Genomic DNA, 13,796 nt, shown 5'->3' on the forward strand with positions numbered 1-13,796 from the left:
GTGCATAGTCTTGCAGAGGCAAAGTGGCTTTCATTCTTATGTTGCTTCTAAATATCCTATGATCATATTTTGTAATCCTTGCTTATCATACTCTAGTTATTTGACCTCAATTTCACAAGGTAAGGACATTAACAGTAGCTTGAAAAAAATGGCTTTTTAGTTTTACCTTTTATATAAAGTTGAGAAGCGTAGATGACTTTCCAAGTCAGCTTGCTGTGACCAGATTTTGGAAAGATGCAGAAAGGAATTTTTCTCATCCATAGGTTATCTAAATCACCAGGTCTGTTGGGCTTCTGTTGACACCCAGTGGGATAAAGCTAAGTCATTCAGGTGGGCTTTCATGGATTTCAAGTTTTGCTTCACCCAAACATCCTGCATAGACAAATTCATATTTAAATTGTTCTCCCGGAATCTTTATGAAGACAAATTTAGGCCCAAGAATTACTCTGCCAAATTGATATAATTACTTATAGTTTCTCTTTTTTTTCTTTTATGTGGTTCTTATTTGATAAGAACAGGATAATCATTACTTCCATGTATATAAAATTGTATAAAGGTCAAAGATATTTTAAGGTATAAAACTAAAAAGAAAGTTGAAGTGATTTTAAAACGTATATGGGGGCGCCGGGGATTTAGCTCAGTGGTTCCAGTGCCTGCCATGCAAGCGTAAGGTCTGGAGTTTGATCTCCGGTACCAAAAAAAAAAAAGTATTATATGGGTTTTTCCTCATTGTATAATTCAGTTAAATATAAATTAAGTAAAATATATTATTTTGATCCTCATATTGAAATGGTACATTTATAAATTTCATTTTAAGGAGTCATAATTTAGTAGTAATAATGAAATAATGTTATTAGACATCTTTCCTTACCATAAAATCATGATTCTGAGTGTTAATCCTCATTGTCCAATGATTCAAGTATGTTAGAGATTAGAATTAAAATTTTCTTATTTCTAAGTGTACTCTAGAATTTCCTTTACTGCTGGTGTTTTCTTCTAATAAAGCCCTACTATTTTCTTCCTTGAAAAAGAAGGCATCAAGAGGGAGTAGTATTGGCATTAATTGGTTTTAGTTTTCTTTTTACTTGAGTTTGTATAAAAATATTCACAGCAATTTTTCTTGCAAATAATTATTTACATTTCATTTATCTGAGACAAAGAAAATTTAAGTCAACTTTCAAATTTCTAACTTTAGTACTTGTATAATTAAACAAAATCTGAACTCTTGCTGCTCAGGTTGAAATTTATACTCTACAATTTTTTTAATGTACAAAAATTCCTGTTTAGCTCAAAGAAAATGATATTAGACATCTTACTAGTTTTAAAATTATGTATTCTTTATTATAAACATTTTGATCAAATAAGATACCATTGTTGGTAAAACCGCCCTGGGCATAATTTTTTTCTTTCCATCTGTTTCCTGCCCCCATTCCAGGCCACCACATGTGCATAGTTTCTACTCATTTCTATTTGAATTACCTCAAACTGAACTTTTTATTTTTGTTTTCTCTAAACACTAAACTTAAAGATTATTCCAAAACATCATCTCATCTGTGTTTATTTCTTGTACCCTTTCCCATGGACACTATCTTAGTACAAGCCCCCAATACCTGTGCCATAATTTGATGCAAAATTACCCTAACATGTTGCTCTGTCTCTGCAATGAGCTGTTTAAGACTAGAATCTGACTATGTCATTTCTTGCTTAAAACTCCTCCTTCCTTTTGATTTTTGTAGAATAAAGTCCTAGCTCCTTGATAGAGCATTCTACTTCCTAACTTTATCTTGCACAAACTAGCTGAAAACACAGAACTGCTCCGAGTTTACGTGACCACCACAATGCTTCTTGGCTCAGTATTGTTGCTAAATCTCTTCCTGTCTGAAAAGGAATCCCTGTATCATTTTCCGTAGTCATTGCCTATGTAGATTTTAAGTTTGTGCTCAAGTATCTCTGTATGAAGCTCTCTTTGGTGCAGTTCCTCTGCTATTCACAGGTGCTAGGGACTGGATTGAGTGCCCCTCTCTGTTCTCTAATACTGGTACTGTGTATCCACATGTGGTTTCCAAATTGAATGTTATCTGTCACTAATTTTTCTTGTTAGCCCGAATGACAGTAAGTAAATTTCATGATAAATAACTGAGACTTAAGTTTTCTAAAGGGCATTTTCAGCTCTGATTAACAGTGGTGCCAATTTCAGGTTGTCCTGAGGATTGAATATTTTAATATAGGTGAAGTGCACAGAATAGGAGATAGTACCTGTAAATAATTGTATTGTTTAATATTTTTAGGAAACTAGCATTTTAGGACATATTATTATATAAATATCTCCCACTGTATCCTCAGTTCTGTTTTCTGTACTAGGTTATGCAATCTTTAATCCATAGAAACAAATGACCTTTTAATTTTTTAAACAAATAAACTTTTTTTTACCCTTAAATCTTGTCAAGTATTTTTAAGAACATGGAAAAGACACTCCAAAATAACATCAAGAGTTATGGTACAGAGATAGCCGCCCTCTTGGAGAAAGTCAGAAGTGGTATTTAAGTTTTCCACAGAGCACTCTTTGATCTCATTGGTTTATAGAACAAAACAAACTTCTGTAGCTCTTAGCCTATTAGCTGTCCCTGGGGAGAGACTTGATCAGCAGCAATAAGAACACCATCTAGAAAAGCAAAGCACAGAGAACAAAGTATCTCTTGAAGTTCCCTGGATGATGCTTGTGCTTCTACTGATTTCTGTACTTTGAATGACTGTTAGAGGCTAAAAGTCTGTATAAATTCAGCACAGAGATCTCCATGCAGTTTTTATAGCTCCAACTTTCAGACTTTTCATTATAAAAGGCTCATTTTCTTTTGGGTGGCAACATTTAGCACTGAGATGACCAATAGCTCCTCGGGGTTTAGAGGAGATTCTAATATGAATTGTGGTTTAAGTATACTTCCAATCTTCCTGAGCCCACAGGAAAGGATATGGATGATTTCTTCATTCCATTACTCCTTTTCAATAAACATGCACATGAAATCATGGGCTATCTTTTATGTATTTCTTCACAAATATTATCCGGCTATGAAATCCTGAACCAGATATATCATTGTATATAAATTGTGAGAGTGTGTTAGGGGCAGAGACTTGCCTTAGATTCCTTGTTTGGCTTCCGGTAACTAGAAATTCAAGAGCTGTCTGCCAGAAAGAGTGAGGAAGAGGAAGGCAAACCTGTGTGCACTGTGCTGCTTTCCTCTATTCCTGCCACAGATTGGACTACTACTGGGAATGGTATGGTTGTTACGTTGTATTGCTAGCTGGAGAATTACACCAACTCTGACAGTAGATGATTGAGTTTGTACTATTAGCAATATCATAATGCTTCTTAACTAATAGATCTAAATAAACATGCTCTTTTCTGATGTAATGTCATTTGCTGTTCCTTCACAGCAAATATACCTGTTCAGTCATGATTACTAATGACTAACATGTAGTGAACATTAAATAAGGGTGTGTTGAGTGACAATAAATGCAAGAATGAGAATTAGTTCATTTCAGTTATTTTTTAACTCTTTCTAAAAAATGGACAATTCTAATTTACCAACTATTATTTTACATAAAAATGTGTTTATAATACTGAATGTAAAAGTGATTGTAGCCAATTTATGTTAGATCTGCTTATATGCTTCTGTAAAGAATTTCTCCCATTTATGAATGTATGCACAAAGTAAAAATTTTGGAATCTCTCTCTCTCTCTCTCTCTGCCTTTGAATAATATAATTATCTAAGTGATGAATTTGCCATGATTCATTTTAACCAGCTTCTCATGGTGAAAATTTGGTTGTTTCTAATTCTTTGCTCTTTTATAATTAAATGTATATGGGTGTTAATCAAATTCATCAAATTCTACATATACCAAATAGACCGTTGAAGTAAAACTTTTGTGCACTTTTGCTCTCAGAGAACTATTTCTATTACTTTTGAGTCTGATTAGTGTGAAAAATCTAATTTACTAATGCTGAGTATCTTAATTCCACCATTTACGATTTAAAATCCAGTTGTTGCAAACACAAAATTTAGCACTAAAACTATTCTAGGAGGAATATTTCCTTTATTATCTTTGAGATGTACACTATATTTACCACATGGTTATTACCATCATATAATTGCAGCTTTTAGAGTTAAGTATGTGTTAAAAGTCTGAGCTCTAACATCCAAAACGTCTTTTATGTTTTACTATGTCTAGATGACATTTATACTGTCTTATGGGTCTTAAAAATTGCTCTAAAGCAGTAGCCATTTGTAAATAGTCACAGTAATTCCGTTTCTTGCTTTTCAAAGTTAGATGAAACTGGATGAGTGGACTAAGTACTGAGTTTTTGTATTCATTGTGCAGGTGTGTGTGTGTGTGTGTGTGTAGGGGACAGGGAAAGAAGGAGAGGAGAGGAGGAAGTAGAATATGATTGATGAAGGTATTTAATTCTTTATCTTTAAAAATCATTTTTGGTTTCTTAGTTCTCCTATTCAGATATTTATTTTATCTTTATTTTGTACACATTTTCCACCTCGAATTTATAACTTTCCAGCCATAGTATTGGAGTTAGTCTGATGTATCTAAAACTTACTTCTCATCAACGCATTTCTTACCCCAACTAATTTCTCTCCCAGCTCTTCTATCTGCCATGCCATTTTCAAGTGAAAATTACAGTTACAAAAACATGGGTTACAGATGGTAAAAGAGAACAAAACAAAACAAAAACACTACCAACCTTCTCCACAGAATTCTCTAAAATGTCTCCTGAAATCTGACGTGTTCAGAGGTGGGGTCTTTAGGAGAATATTGGATCCTGAGAGCTCTGACTTCATCAATTGATTTCCCATCCTTTGGTAGATTCATAATTTGATGATATTAGTGGGAGGTGATGGAATTTAGAAAATAAGGACTAGATGAATTGAATGGATCATGAGGGCATGACCCTGGGGATTATATTTTGTCTCTGGCTTCTTTCTCTCTGACTATCCCTTCCTCCCTGCTTCTTGGCTGCCATTACATGACTAACTCTACTACAATATGCAGTTTTTACCGTGATGCTGTACGTTATCATAGATCCAAACAGTGGAGCCAGCCAATATGGACTGAAACCTCTAATATCATGAGCCAAAATAAACCTTTCCTCCTTTTAAATTGTGTATGACAAATGTTTTGTCCCAGCAGTGGAAAGCTGGCTAACACACGCACTGAATTCCACACAAGGTTCTCTGAATGTTACTCTCTATACCAGTCTCTTTCCTTTGCATGTTGTTTGTACTGATATCCTCTTCCTTCTATTGGTTAATTACAAGCTGAGTCACTGAAGTCTTGGCTTCCTTTCTGGTTGGGCCTTCTTACTTAGATAAAACTTCTGTGGAAAATTCTCTCTCTCTCTCTCTCTCTCTCTCTCTCACACACACACATCTCTCAAAATCTTTCTTGACGTCCTTCCAAAGCCTCCATATGGTCATAGCTGGGGCTTTTCAGAAGTGGCTGGATCTAGAATGTGATGCTAGGGTTAAGTGTATCTTCTGGTATCAAGGGTGTGTGATTACAAAATTTGTCCACTGATTGGTTTGGCATAGTTATGGGTAGGATTAAGGGTGTGGGTGCTATCTTCCCTAAGGATGCTTATCCTGGATAAGATATAAGGGACAAAAAGAAGGTCCTTGGCTACTTGTCATATATTGCTTGTTGCCTGCCCTGCTGTGTTATGGACTGTTTATCTTCTGTGATGACCCTCTGCTATACCACCCTGCCTTGGAGTCAGTTGACTACAGACTGAAACCTCCATGAACTGTGAACCAAATAAACTTTTCCTCCTTTAACTTTGGTTGTGAAGTATTTTGCCTCAGCAATGAGGAAAACTTAAGACAGGTAGTATGATTGGGAGGCCTCATTTTACTATAAAGGCAGGTAGATGCCATTTTTCCAGAGGGCTCTATATTCTGTCAGATTCAACTGGGTATAGATATTTTCTGCTCACATGAGAGATTGTAGGCATTCTATAAAATGTGTCTGGATCCCTATCCTCATCAGAGGATCTTTCTAGATTCTCCTATCATTTCAAACACTTTGCCATCACTGTATCTCTCTTCATTCCCATTTTCTTTTTGTTAGAACTTTTGGATAGTTTGCTCACAATAACACTTCCTTCTTTATTTCAGGGTCACCTTTAAATTTCGTCTTTAGATTTTCATCTGCTCCACATTCTCCCCAATGAAGTCAATACCATTACAATGTCTAAATACAGAAGGAGCTCCCAGAACCAAACCCAAATTAGAGCTCTTCCAGTCCATGATTCAGAGTTCAGATATACAGTCTGTGACACAAGTATGTTTGCTACTCCTGTGATTTGGGTGTGGTTTCTCATTCATTGGTTCATATGTTGGAGGATTGATCTTCAGAATGGAAGTGTTGAAATGAAAGTGTCTTTAAAAGAAGAAGCCTATAGAGAAGTCCTCAGATCACTAAGTGTACTATCATTTTAAAGGATTAATGTTTTTGTGATACCCTACTTAGTCCCCAGTACTTACTTGATTTCCTGCATTCAATATGATCTCTAATTCCCATGTGGGTTCTGTCACAAATGGTGCACTAGAGACCACTCAGACACAGGCTTTTTGTGAGCAATAAGAGCTTTATTTTTGTGAATAGACTAAAATAGAGAAAGATTTCAGCAGCTATCTGGGAGAGAAGTTAAGTTTTTATAGGATTTTGGGAAGGAGGCTATAATCCTAAGGAACCTGGAGTGCGCTGTTTATGATTGAGAGTCTTAAAATGGTCAGCACAGGTGTGCAGGCAATTACTGGACATCTCAGCACTGGGAGATTGTATATTCCTTCCTAAATTTTCTTTATGGTCATCTGTTTTGTTTACTGAGAGTATCATGGGCCTTTTCCTGTTGTTTGCTAGGAAAGGCATGGTCTCATTCAGGCAGGCATTACAGGTTCCAACCATTTGGAAACCATCTTCCATGAGGTCCTCACCAGAGCCAAGGTGGTGTGAAAAACATTCTCTAGATCCTGCAGAATTGTGAGCTACGTAAACCTATCTTTGTTATAAACTTATTCAGGTATGATTTTATCTTAACAGAAAATGGACTAATGCAGCTACTATGATCATACTGCATTGAAACATAGTTAACAATGGAACACCAGTAAAACCTTAAACTTAGAAATCAGATGAACGTATATTTGAGTATAAGATGAGCCACTTGAAAGAAATATGACTTTGAGAAAGTTTATGTGACTACTCTGAATTGATTTTTTCTTTTGACAAAATGGACTTAGAGTGCAAATCTCTTGGCTTATTGGAGGCTTTGTGTTGCTCTAAAGAACTTGTTGCATTGCCTAGAACATAAAACAAAAATTTAAAGTGATTAATAATCATTGGCATATTTTTAGTGGCTAATAGAAATTCTGGGATGAAGAGATCCATGAATGCTTTTTCCACTAAATGTCAAAATCTTTAGATAAATTTTATCTTCCCAGATCTACCTCTTTTATGATGGTCTTTGCTGTTTTTGCGTAAAGTATTGTAAAGAGTCAAAACAACAAAAACAGGAAGAAATGTTTCACATCCTAAAAGTGGAAATTGCTGTACTTATATAAACTCAAAGTTTATGTTCTATGAATTGGGGATTGGGAGATCCATAAGTATGGACTTTATTACTGCCACCTGGAATTGTGATGCCTCACCTGTAACAGACAGATGATAGTCAAACAAGAATCATAAAGTTTAGGAGAATCTAGGGAATGCTGAGCTAAAAGCAGGAACATATCCATAAAATAAAGTGTTAATGTCTACTTCAGGCACAGCATTTTCATTCCGGTTCTCCTCCAAAGTAAAGCTTCCTAATTCTGCCAGATTTCACATGCGTAAGCTCGTACTTTGTAGTTTGGCTTTTTATTGCATGGGGAGCAGGTAGCTAATTCCTGTCATTCTTTTCTTTCCTGATCTTTCCTAGAGAAAACTTCCCCTTGTGCTCATTGACCTAAAAAATGAAGTGATGCTAAATAAATAATGCCTCCCAGGGAATGCTTCACATGCACAGTATTTTAATACAGTGCTTACTACACCCAGAGAGACTAGGGCATAGACCATTGTCCATGGCCCTCAACCACCAACCTCCTGAATGGCCTTTGTCCAAACACCTGGTTACAGAGGCAGTCAGAGCTATTTTAGGGAAAAATTCCCTGTGCTGTCACTTGCTCCTTCTAAACTAAACATCTCCTCTTAAAATTACAGCATTCTGGAATTCCAGGAGTTTTAGAGAGCTAGTTCAGCATTTCCCAAACTGTCCCAGAGAAATGTCATCATCCCTAGGAGAGTGTGTAACATGAAAAAAAGAGAAAAATTTTCTGTGGTCAATTTATTAAATAATTTTTTAAATTGTGGAATTCTTAGAATCCTGACTATGTGTAGAAGATTGTGAATAAATAAAGAGAAAGAATGGGGGAAGAGGAAGGAGAGAGAGCAAGACAGTGAGAGATGCATAGAATATGTAGCATTGCTAAAGCCTGACTCTGTGACATGTGTTAGCATCTTCTAGTGCACAAGCATCATGCATAATAGTTTGGGAAATACAGATAAGAAAATGATTCCACTGTCAAGAAAAAAAAATTGTCTGTTTAATAAAAATTAAGGTTCAGTTTTAAATTATTGAAAAGTCACCTGAATTACAAGACCATGTGGACAGCTTCTATTCATTCCTGTTTGGCATCACAACATCTGGCACCAGCAGTCTTGTCAATCTCCCAGATCCTGTTTTCACCCCCACCACCCAGTGTTACATGCAGTCTCACAGAGCTTGTGCTGTTTCCAAAGGTGCCTGCTGCCAAGTTGCCTTTGATTTCCATAACGGTGAATATCATCCTAGAATTCCCATTTTCCTGTCATGGACTTATTTGAGACTAATTATATTTATCACTCCACACAGTTTCATCCTATTAGTCTAAACACTAATGGTGCTACACTGATGATGATTAGAGTCACTTACTTTTTCACCTTTTTTTTTTATAATGAATGTAGCATTTTTCCTTGTATTTTACAATAATAGTGTGACAATTTAGAAATTAGTTGATTGCCATTTTGTAAAGGCAAAGGGAATCTTTACTGTATAAAAATTTGGACATAATGTATGGTGAGAGAAATAGGGACAGTTCAGAGTAGAGCGAATTATCACTTTAGCTATCTCAATCACAAGTTACGCACTGTTACAGTTAGAGGGGAAATTGTATGTTGAATTCTCCAGCTCTTAGCAGCTTGAGTATATGACAGTGTGAAGGCCTTGACAATACATCTTGTGCACAGCCTGGGAGACAGTGACCTGGCAGATGTCCAGTGGCAGATTCTGTTCTCACATGCCCAGATTCCTCCTTCATGCTGCACATGGCCACATCAGCTGCCTTCTTCCACTGCACCCCATCCCTCACTACCTCCATCAACAATCAGTGTGCCTTTCTTTTCACTGCAGAAGAGAAGGGCAAAACTGTTCACACACACACACACAGACACACACACACAGTAAACCAATATTTCAGAGAAGAGCAAAGAAAAATTCTTGGTAAATGTGATTGAAAATTGTATCAAAGGAAATATTTCCCTTGTTTTTCTTTTAATATATATTGCCTCTTACTGTTACTTATATAGCTATCACTTATAAGTTGTTTAAAATAGTACATGTAATTTATCCTCCATCTCAATTCTTTATCCATAAAATGAATCTAATTCAGTCTCTTCAGAAAATTTATGAGTACTAAATGGAATCAAGTATATAAAGGTAATAACACATTATAGAAACTTGATTTTTTTCATTTTTGAGTGTTTTAATAACCTATCACATTTTACACACATTATTGGAGATTAAATTACAAAATAAATGGCAAGTACTTTCATGAAAGTTAGACTCTTTATCTTCCCGTCTCTTCTGTTTTTGCCCACCTCCATTCTAAAAATAAAATCCAGATTCTTTAATACAGTTCACTCAGGAAGAAGCAAACAATATCTGTTATTTCAGCAAATAAATTTTATATAAGGATGCTTTATACAGCTATTGCAGAACTGAAACATGAAAAAGAGGCCCCTGGGTTTATACAGAGATAATAGCTCTCACTATAGGGTTTGGATATAAATGAAGAACATCCTGGGACCTTGCAAGAGAGACCTTGCATATCTCCAGTCCATATTTTTTGGAGATGGGTTATGCTGCCAGTGATGGTGTTGCAGGAGCTCAGAACAGAGGACTGAGGGAACTCAAACTCCAGGAACTGTCAGGAAGGGATGCAAGCCACCTGGTGCTGGCACCTCTGAGGAGACAGAGTGAGTTAGTCTTGGAAGGGCTTGCAAAATCTGTGCACAAACTGCTGAGGCTAAATTGGTGAAGGATGATTACTAAGGAAAGGAAAGAATGTTTCCTTTCTCTCTTTAGTGCTCCCTATTGTAGAACCTTAAAAAAAGGGCAACTGACAATGGAAATATGTCGTGTGGTGTCTCAGTGCCCAAATCTCAAATCAGGATATAGAAGCATTCATTAGGAGATAAGAAACAGTAATTTAAAGACGGAGAATTCTTAGCACGCCTCCACTGAGAGATCAGAGCAAACTTTGTTCAGAGTGTTTACCTGAAATGAATCTATCGAGAACTGAAGATGTCAGTATTAGTGGATGGACCTAGCAGACTCTTTTGTATCTAACGTTTGGGAAGAGAGACTCATTTGTGCCACCTAGTACAATTGTGATTATATTTTTTTTTTGCAGAAATAAAAATCCAGGAAGCCACCAGGAGATTGAAGCTAAAAATTTGTTCCAAAGTGACTAATTTAAATTAATCACTATGACATGCCTCCTTAAGCTTGAGCTATTTCAGACAATCAAGTGTTCTGTGTTTCCTTTCTGTGATTTGCATAACCAGGATTTTATTTAATTATTTTGTAGAAGACTCTATTTTAATGAAACCAAAACAGTTATTAAAGGGTATAGATCTAGGCTGTTGAATAATTGTGATTTAATTGTGTTTTGTGCAATTTCACTATAATTTCTTGCAATAAATTTGACTTGTCAGGTGTGTGTGTGTGTATATATATGTCAGTATGCTTGCACGTGTGAGGAAGAAGGAAAGATAAAAAAAGGAAATAAGAGGGCAGGGGATTTAGCTTAGTGGTTCTGCCGCCTGCCTTGTAAGCACACGGACCTGTGTTCGATTCCCAGTACCTCCCCCCCCCCAAAAAAAGAATTATCTAAGAATAATAATCTGGAAATTTCTCACTTTTTACAGTGGGGGTTTATATCAGTAAATGTTTGAATGAGCTTTCAGTTTGCAAAATTATCATGGATAGAATATATGTATTCATAATAATTAAAATGCTAAAAATTAACTAAATATGTCCAGTGTTACAGTGGTTTTGTTTTATTCATTTATGCTTTAGAAGGACATTTATAAGCTTCTTAAAAGAAAAATGCTATGCATTAAAATTATTTCTCTTTCGCTAACAGATTAAGTGTAACTTGATTGCTCCATACTTTCTCTCATCATCCACATGATATTACTGATACATAGTAACTTCAAAAAATTGAATGAAAATACTGTCTGATAGGAAAAGTGTTTTATATTTTAATTATTATTTCCTAACATCTATTTAAGAATACATATTGACCCACAAATACTACATATAATGAAAGTCATTATGTAAAAATGTAAGCAGTGGTGTTATCCAGGATGGGTACATCAGATTGGACTACAAATTTGCAGCCTGGAAATGCTTGTGTGGTTTTTGTTTTTTGTTTTTTGTTTTTTTATTTTTTTTTACTTTTAGAATTAGAGCAAAAATATCTAGATGGAAAATGACATGAGGTACTTGAGATGACAACTATTAGAAGCTAAATTTATTATTTTTCCATATTCCCAAGATTTTTTGTTTCATTTCATTTAGGAAATTCACTGAAGATGGTTTCAAGATGTAGAATCCTTATAGATGAAATATCCCAAATGAAGTTTGAGCGTTGAAATTGCTTCATATTATGGTAAGAGGACATGATTCTTAATATTTTGCCCTTTGTCACCAAGAAAATCATAGTGTTTTGTATTTGTGTGAATTTTTTGTAATGAACATCTAATGAAATAAAAATTATGAAGGTTTTCACCCAGTACACAAGAAGATTCAGAAAAACCTTTTTATTAATTTACAGTAATTATTCTCTAGCTCCTAAAGTTGAATAGAGAACGAGTAAAGAAGTTAAATTTTTGACTGATTTCCTACTGTGTGTTTTTGTGTTATTTACATGAGTCAGTATTATCACAATAGCCCTAAGTGGTAGGTATTATTATCCCCAGTGTATAAATGTGAAAAGAGAAATTTGGGGAAACTAAAACCTTATTCAAGATCTTGCAGCTAGCTACTTAGTAGCACAAGAGTTATTTGACTGTAAACTTTACTCTTTCTGCTGTGTGGCTTCTAGCCTTTTAAATAGTTGAAAAGCCAAAAAATTAACTTAGGTTGAGGGTAAGTGTATCAAGTTTTCAATTATCATTTAGAGAAGAACCGTAATTGCCTTACCTCGATGGAAAAGCAAAGTAAAGGAATTTCCTTTATGTTGGACTGCTCTTCAGGAGAAAACGCTTTCTTTAAAATCATTGACTGGTTACACAGATGTTAAGGTTTCAGAGCAATTGAACATTATAGAAAAAATAAAATAAAAGATATAGTATAGTTTTCTCACTCATGTTTGCTATAAGAAAAAAATCTATAAAAAAAATCTATTTAAAAAAATCTTCCTCTATACCAAAATCCTGTCATGGCCAATGGTAAGGTTTAATGGAACTAATATTAATGCCTCCTTATGGGTAAAGTGTATACACACAGTCTTGAGCAAGTAATTTAAAGAGTCTCATTTTCCTCTCCTACAGCTTGTGCCGTTATGTTAAGAGATTTTATTCAAATAAGAGTTAGTACAGTATATGCAAATACCTGACATTCTGCTTTGTACACAGTTAATATAAATCATATTGACATCAGTATCAAAGACATGATGGTATAAATGGTATTAAAATATAATCTAGTATTTTGTTCAAGGTCTATCTAGGAGGATTTGTGATTAAATACATGTTTATCTAAAAAGTTCATCCCTTTTAACATTTTCAACATTATGTAATATTAGCATGGAATATATTTGGGCAGCTTTAAATTGCTGATTGAAACTTTTAGAATTTCATTACACTGTAGAGTCATTAGTTTATAAATGAAAGAACATAGAATTTTATTCCTAGAACTCAGCAGTACCATTAGATTTAGTTAATCTACTATCCTGCCTGAAAATGTGCAGATAAATCTGCCTCAATGATTGGAAACCAAATACGCTCTCTGAACCAGGCAGTCAAATGTGAGTTACTCAACAGTGAGCACTTGGAGTCTATAAAGCATTCTGTTAGTGGAAGCTGTGCTTACAAGAGTCTTCTGTGTTTGTAATAATCAGCAACATTGCTGTGAAAGCAGGTATGCTGCAGTTGGAAATTACAGTTTTACCTTCTTGTGTTGTGAAAAGGAGTCGGGGGAGGGATGCCAGGATTCAATGTGAGATTCAAAGGAGAGGCTTTAAATTGTTCCCAGGTTCCAATCTGTTTTCACTTTTTTATGGAAGAGTAAAAGCCTATAAAATTAATGGATGCAGTGTAGTAATTGGGCCAGGCTCTCCAATATCAGTAGAGAATGGCTTTCTCCAGAGAACCATGGGAACAGAAGATTGGCCATTCTTTACTAATGCTATTTTAATTAGTTTTTATTCTG

The 13,796-nt window shown here is 35.2% G+C and overlaps 1 protein-coding gene across 15 annotated transcripts in view; it reads left to right on the forward strand.

Moving 5' to 3' along the window:
- The window catches only part of Lingo2 (leucine rich repeat and Ig domain containing 2), a 1,224,968-nt gene that overhangs the window by 215,050 nt on the left and 996,122 nt on the right, over positions 1–13,796 (forward strand). For all 15 annotated transcript variants that reach the window (XR_015440039.1, XM_087183798.1, XM_021252956.2 and 12 more), the window contains one exon: positions 11,946–12,036. The gene's annotated coding sequence lies outside the window, so the exon portion shown is untranslated. The remainder of the gene's footprint in view (positions 1–11,945; positions 12,037–13,796) is intronic.

The sequence above is a fragment of the Heterocephalus glaber genome, unplaced genomic scaffold (genome assembly GCF_053883595.1).
Source record: "Heterocephalus glaber isolate CG9 unplaced genomic scaffold, H.glaber_assembly_v1.0 deba00001481, whole genome shotgun sequence".
NCBI lineage: Eukaryota > Metazoa > Chordata > Mammalia > Rodentia > Bathyergidae > Heterocephalus > Heterocephalus glaber.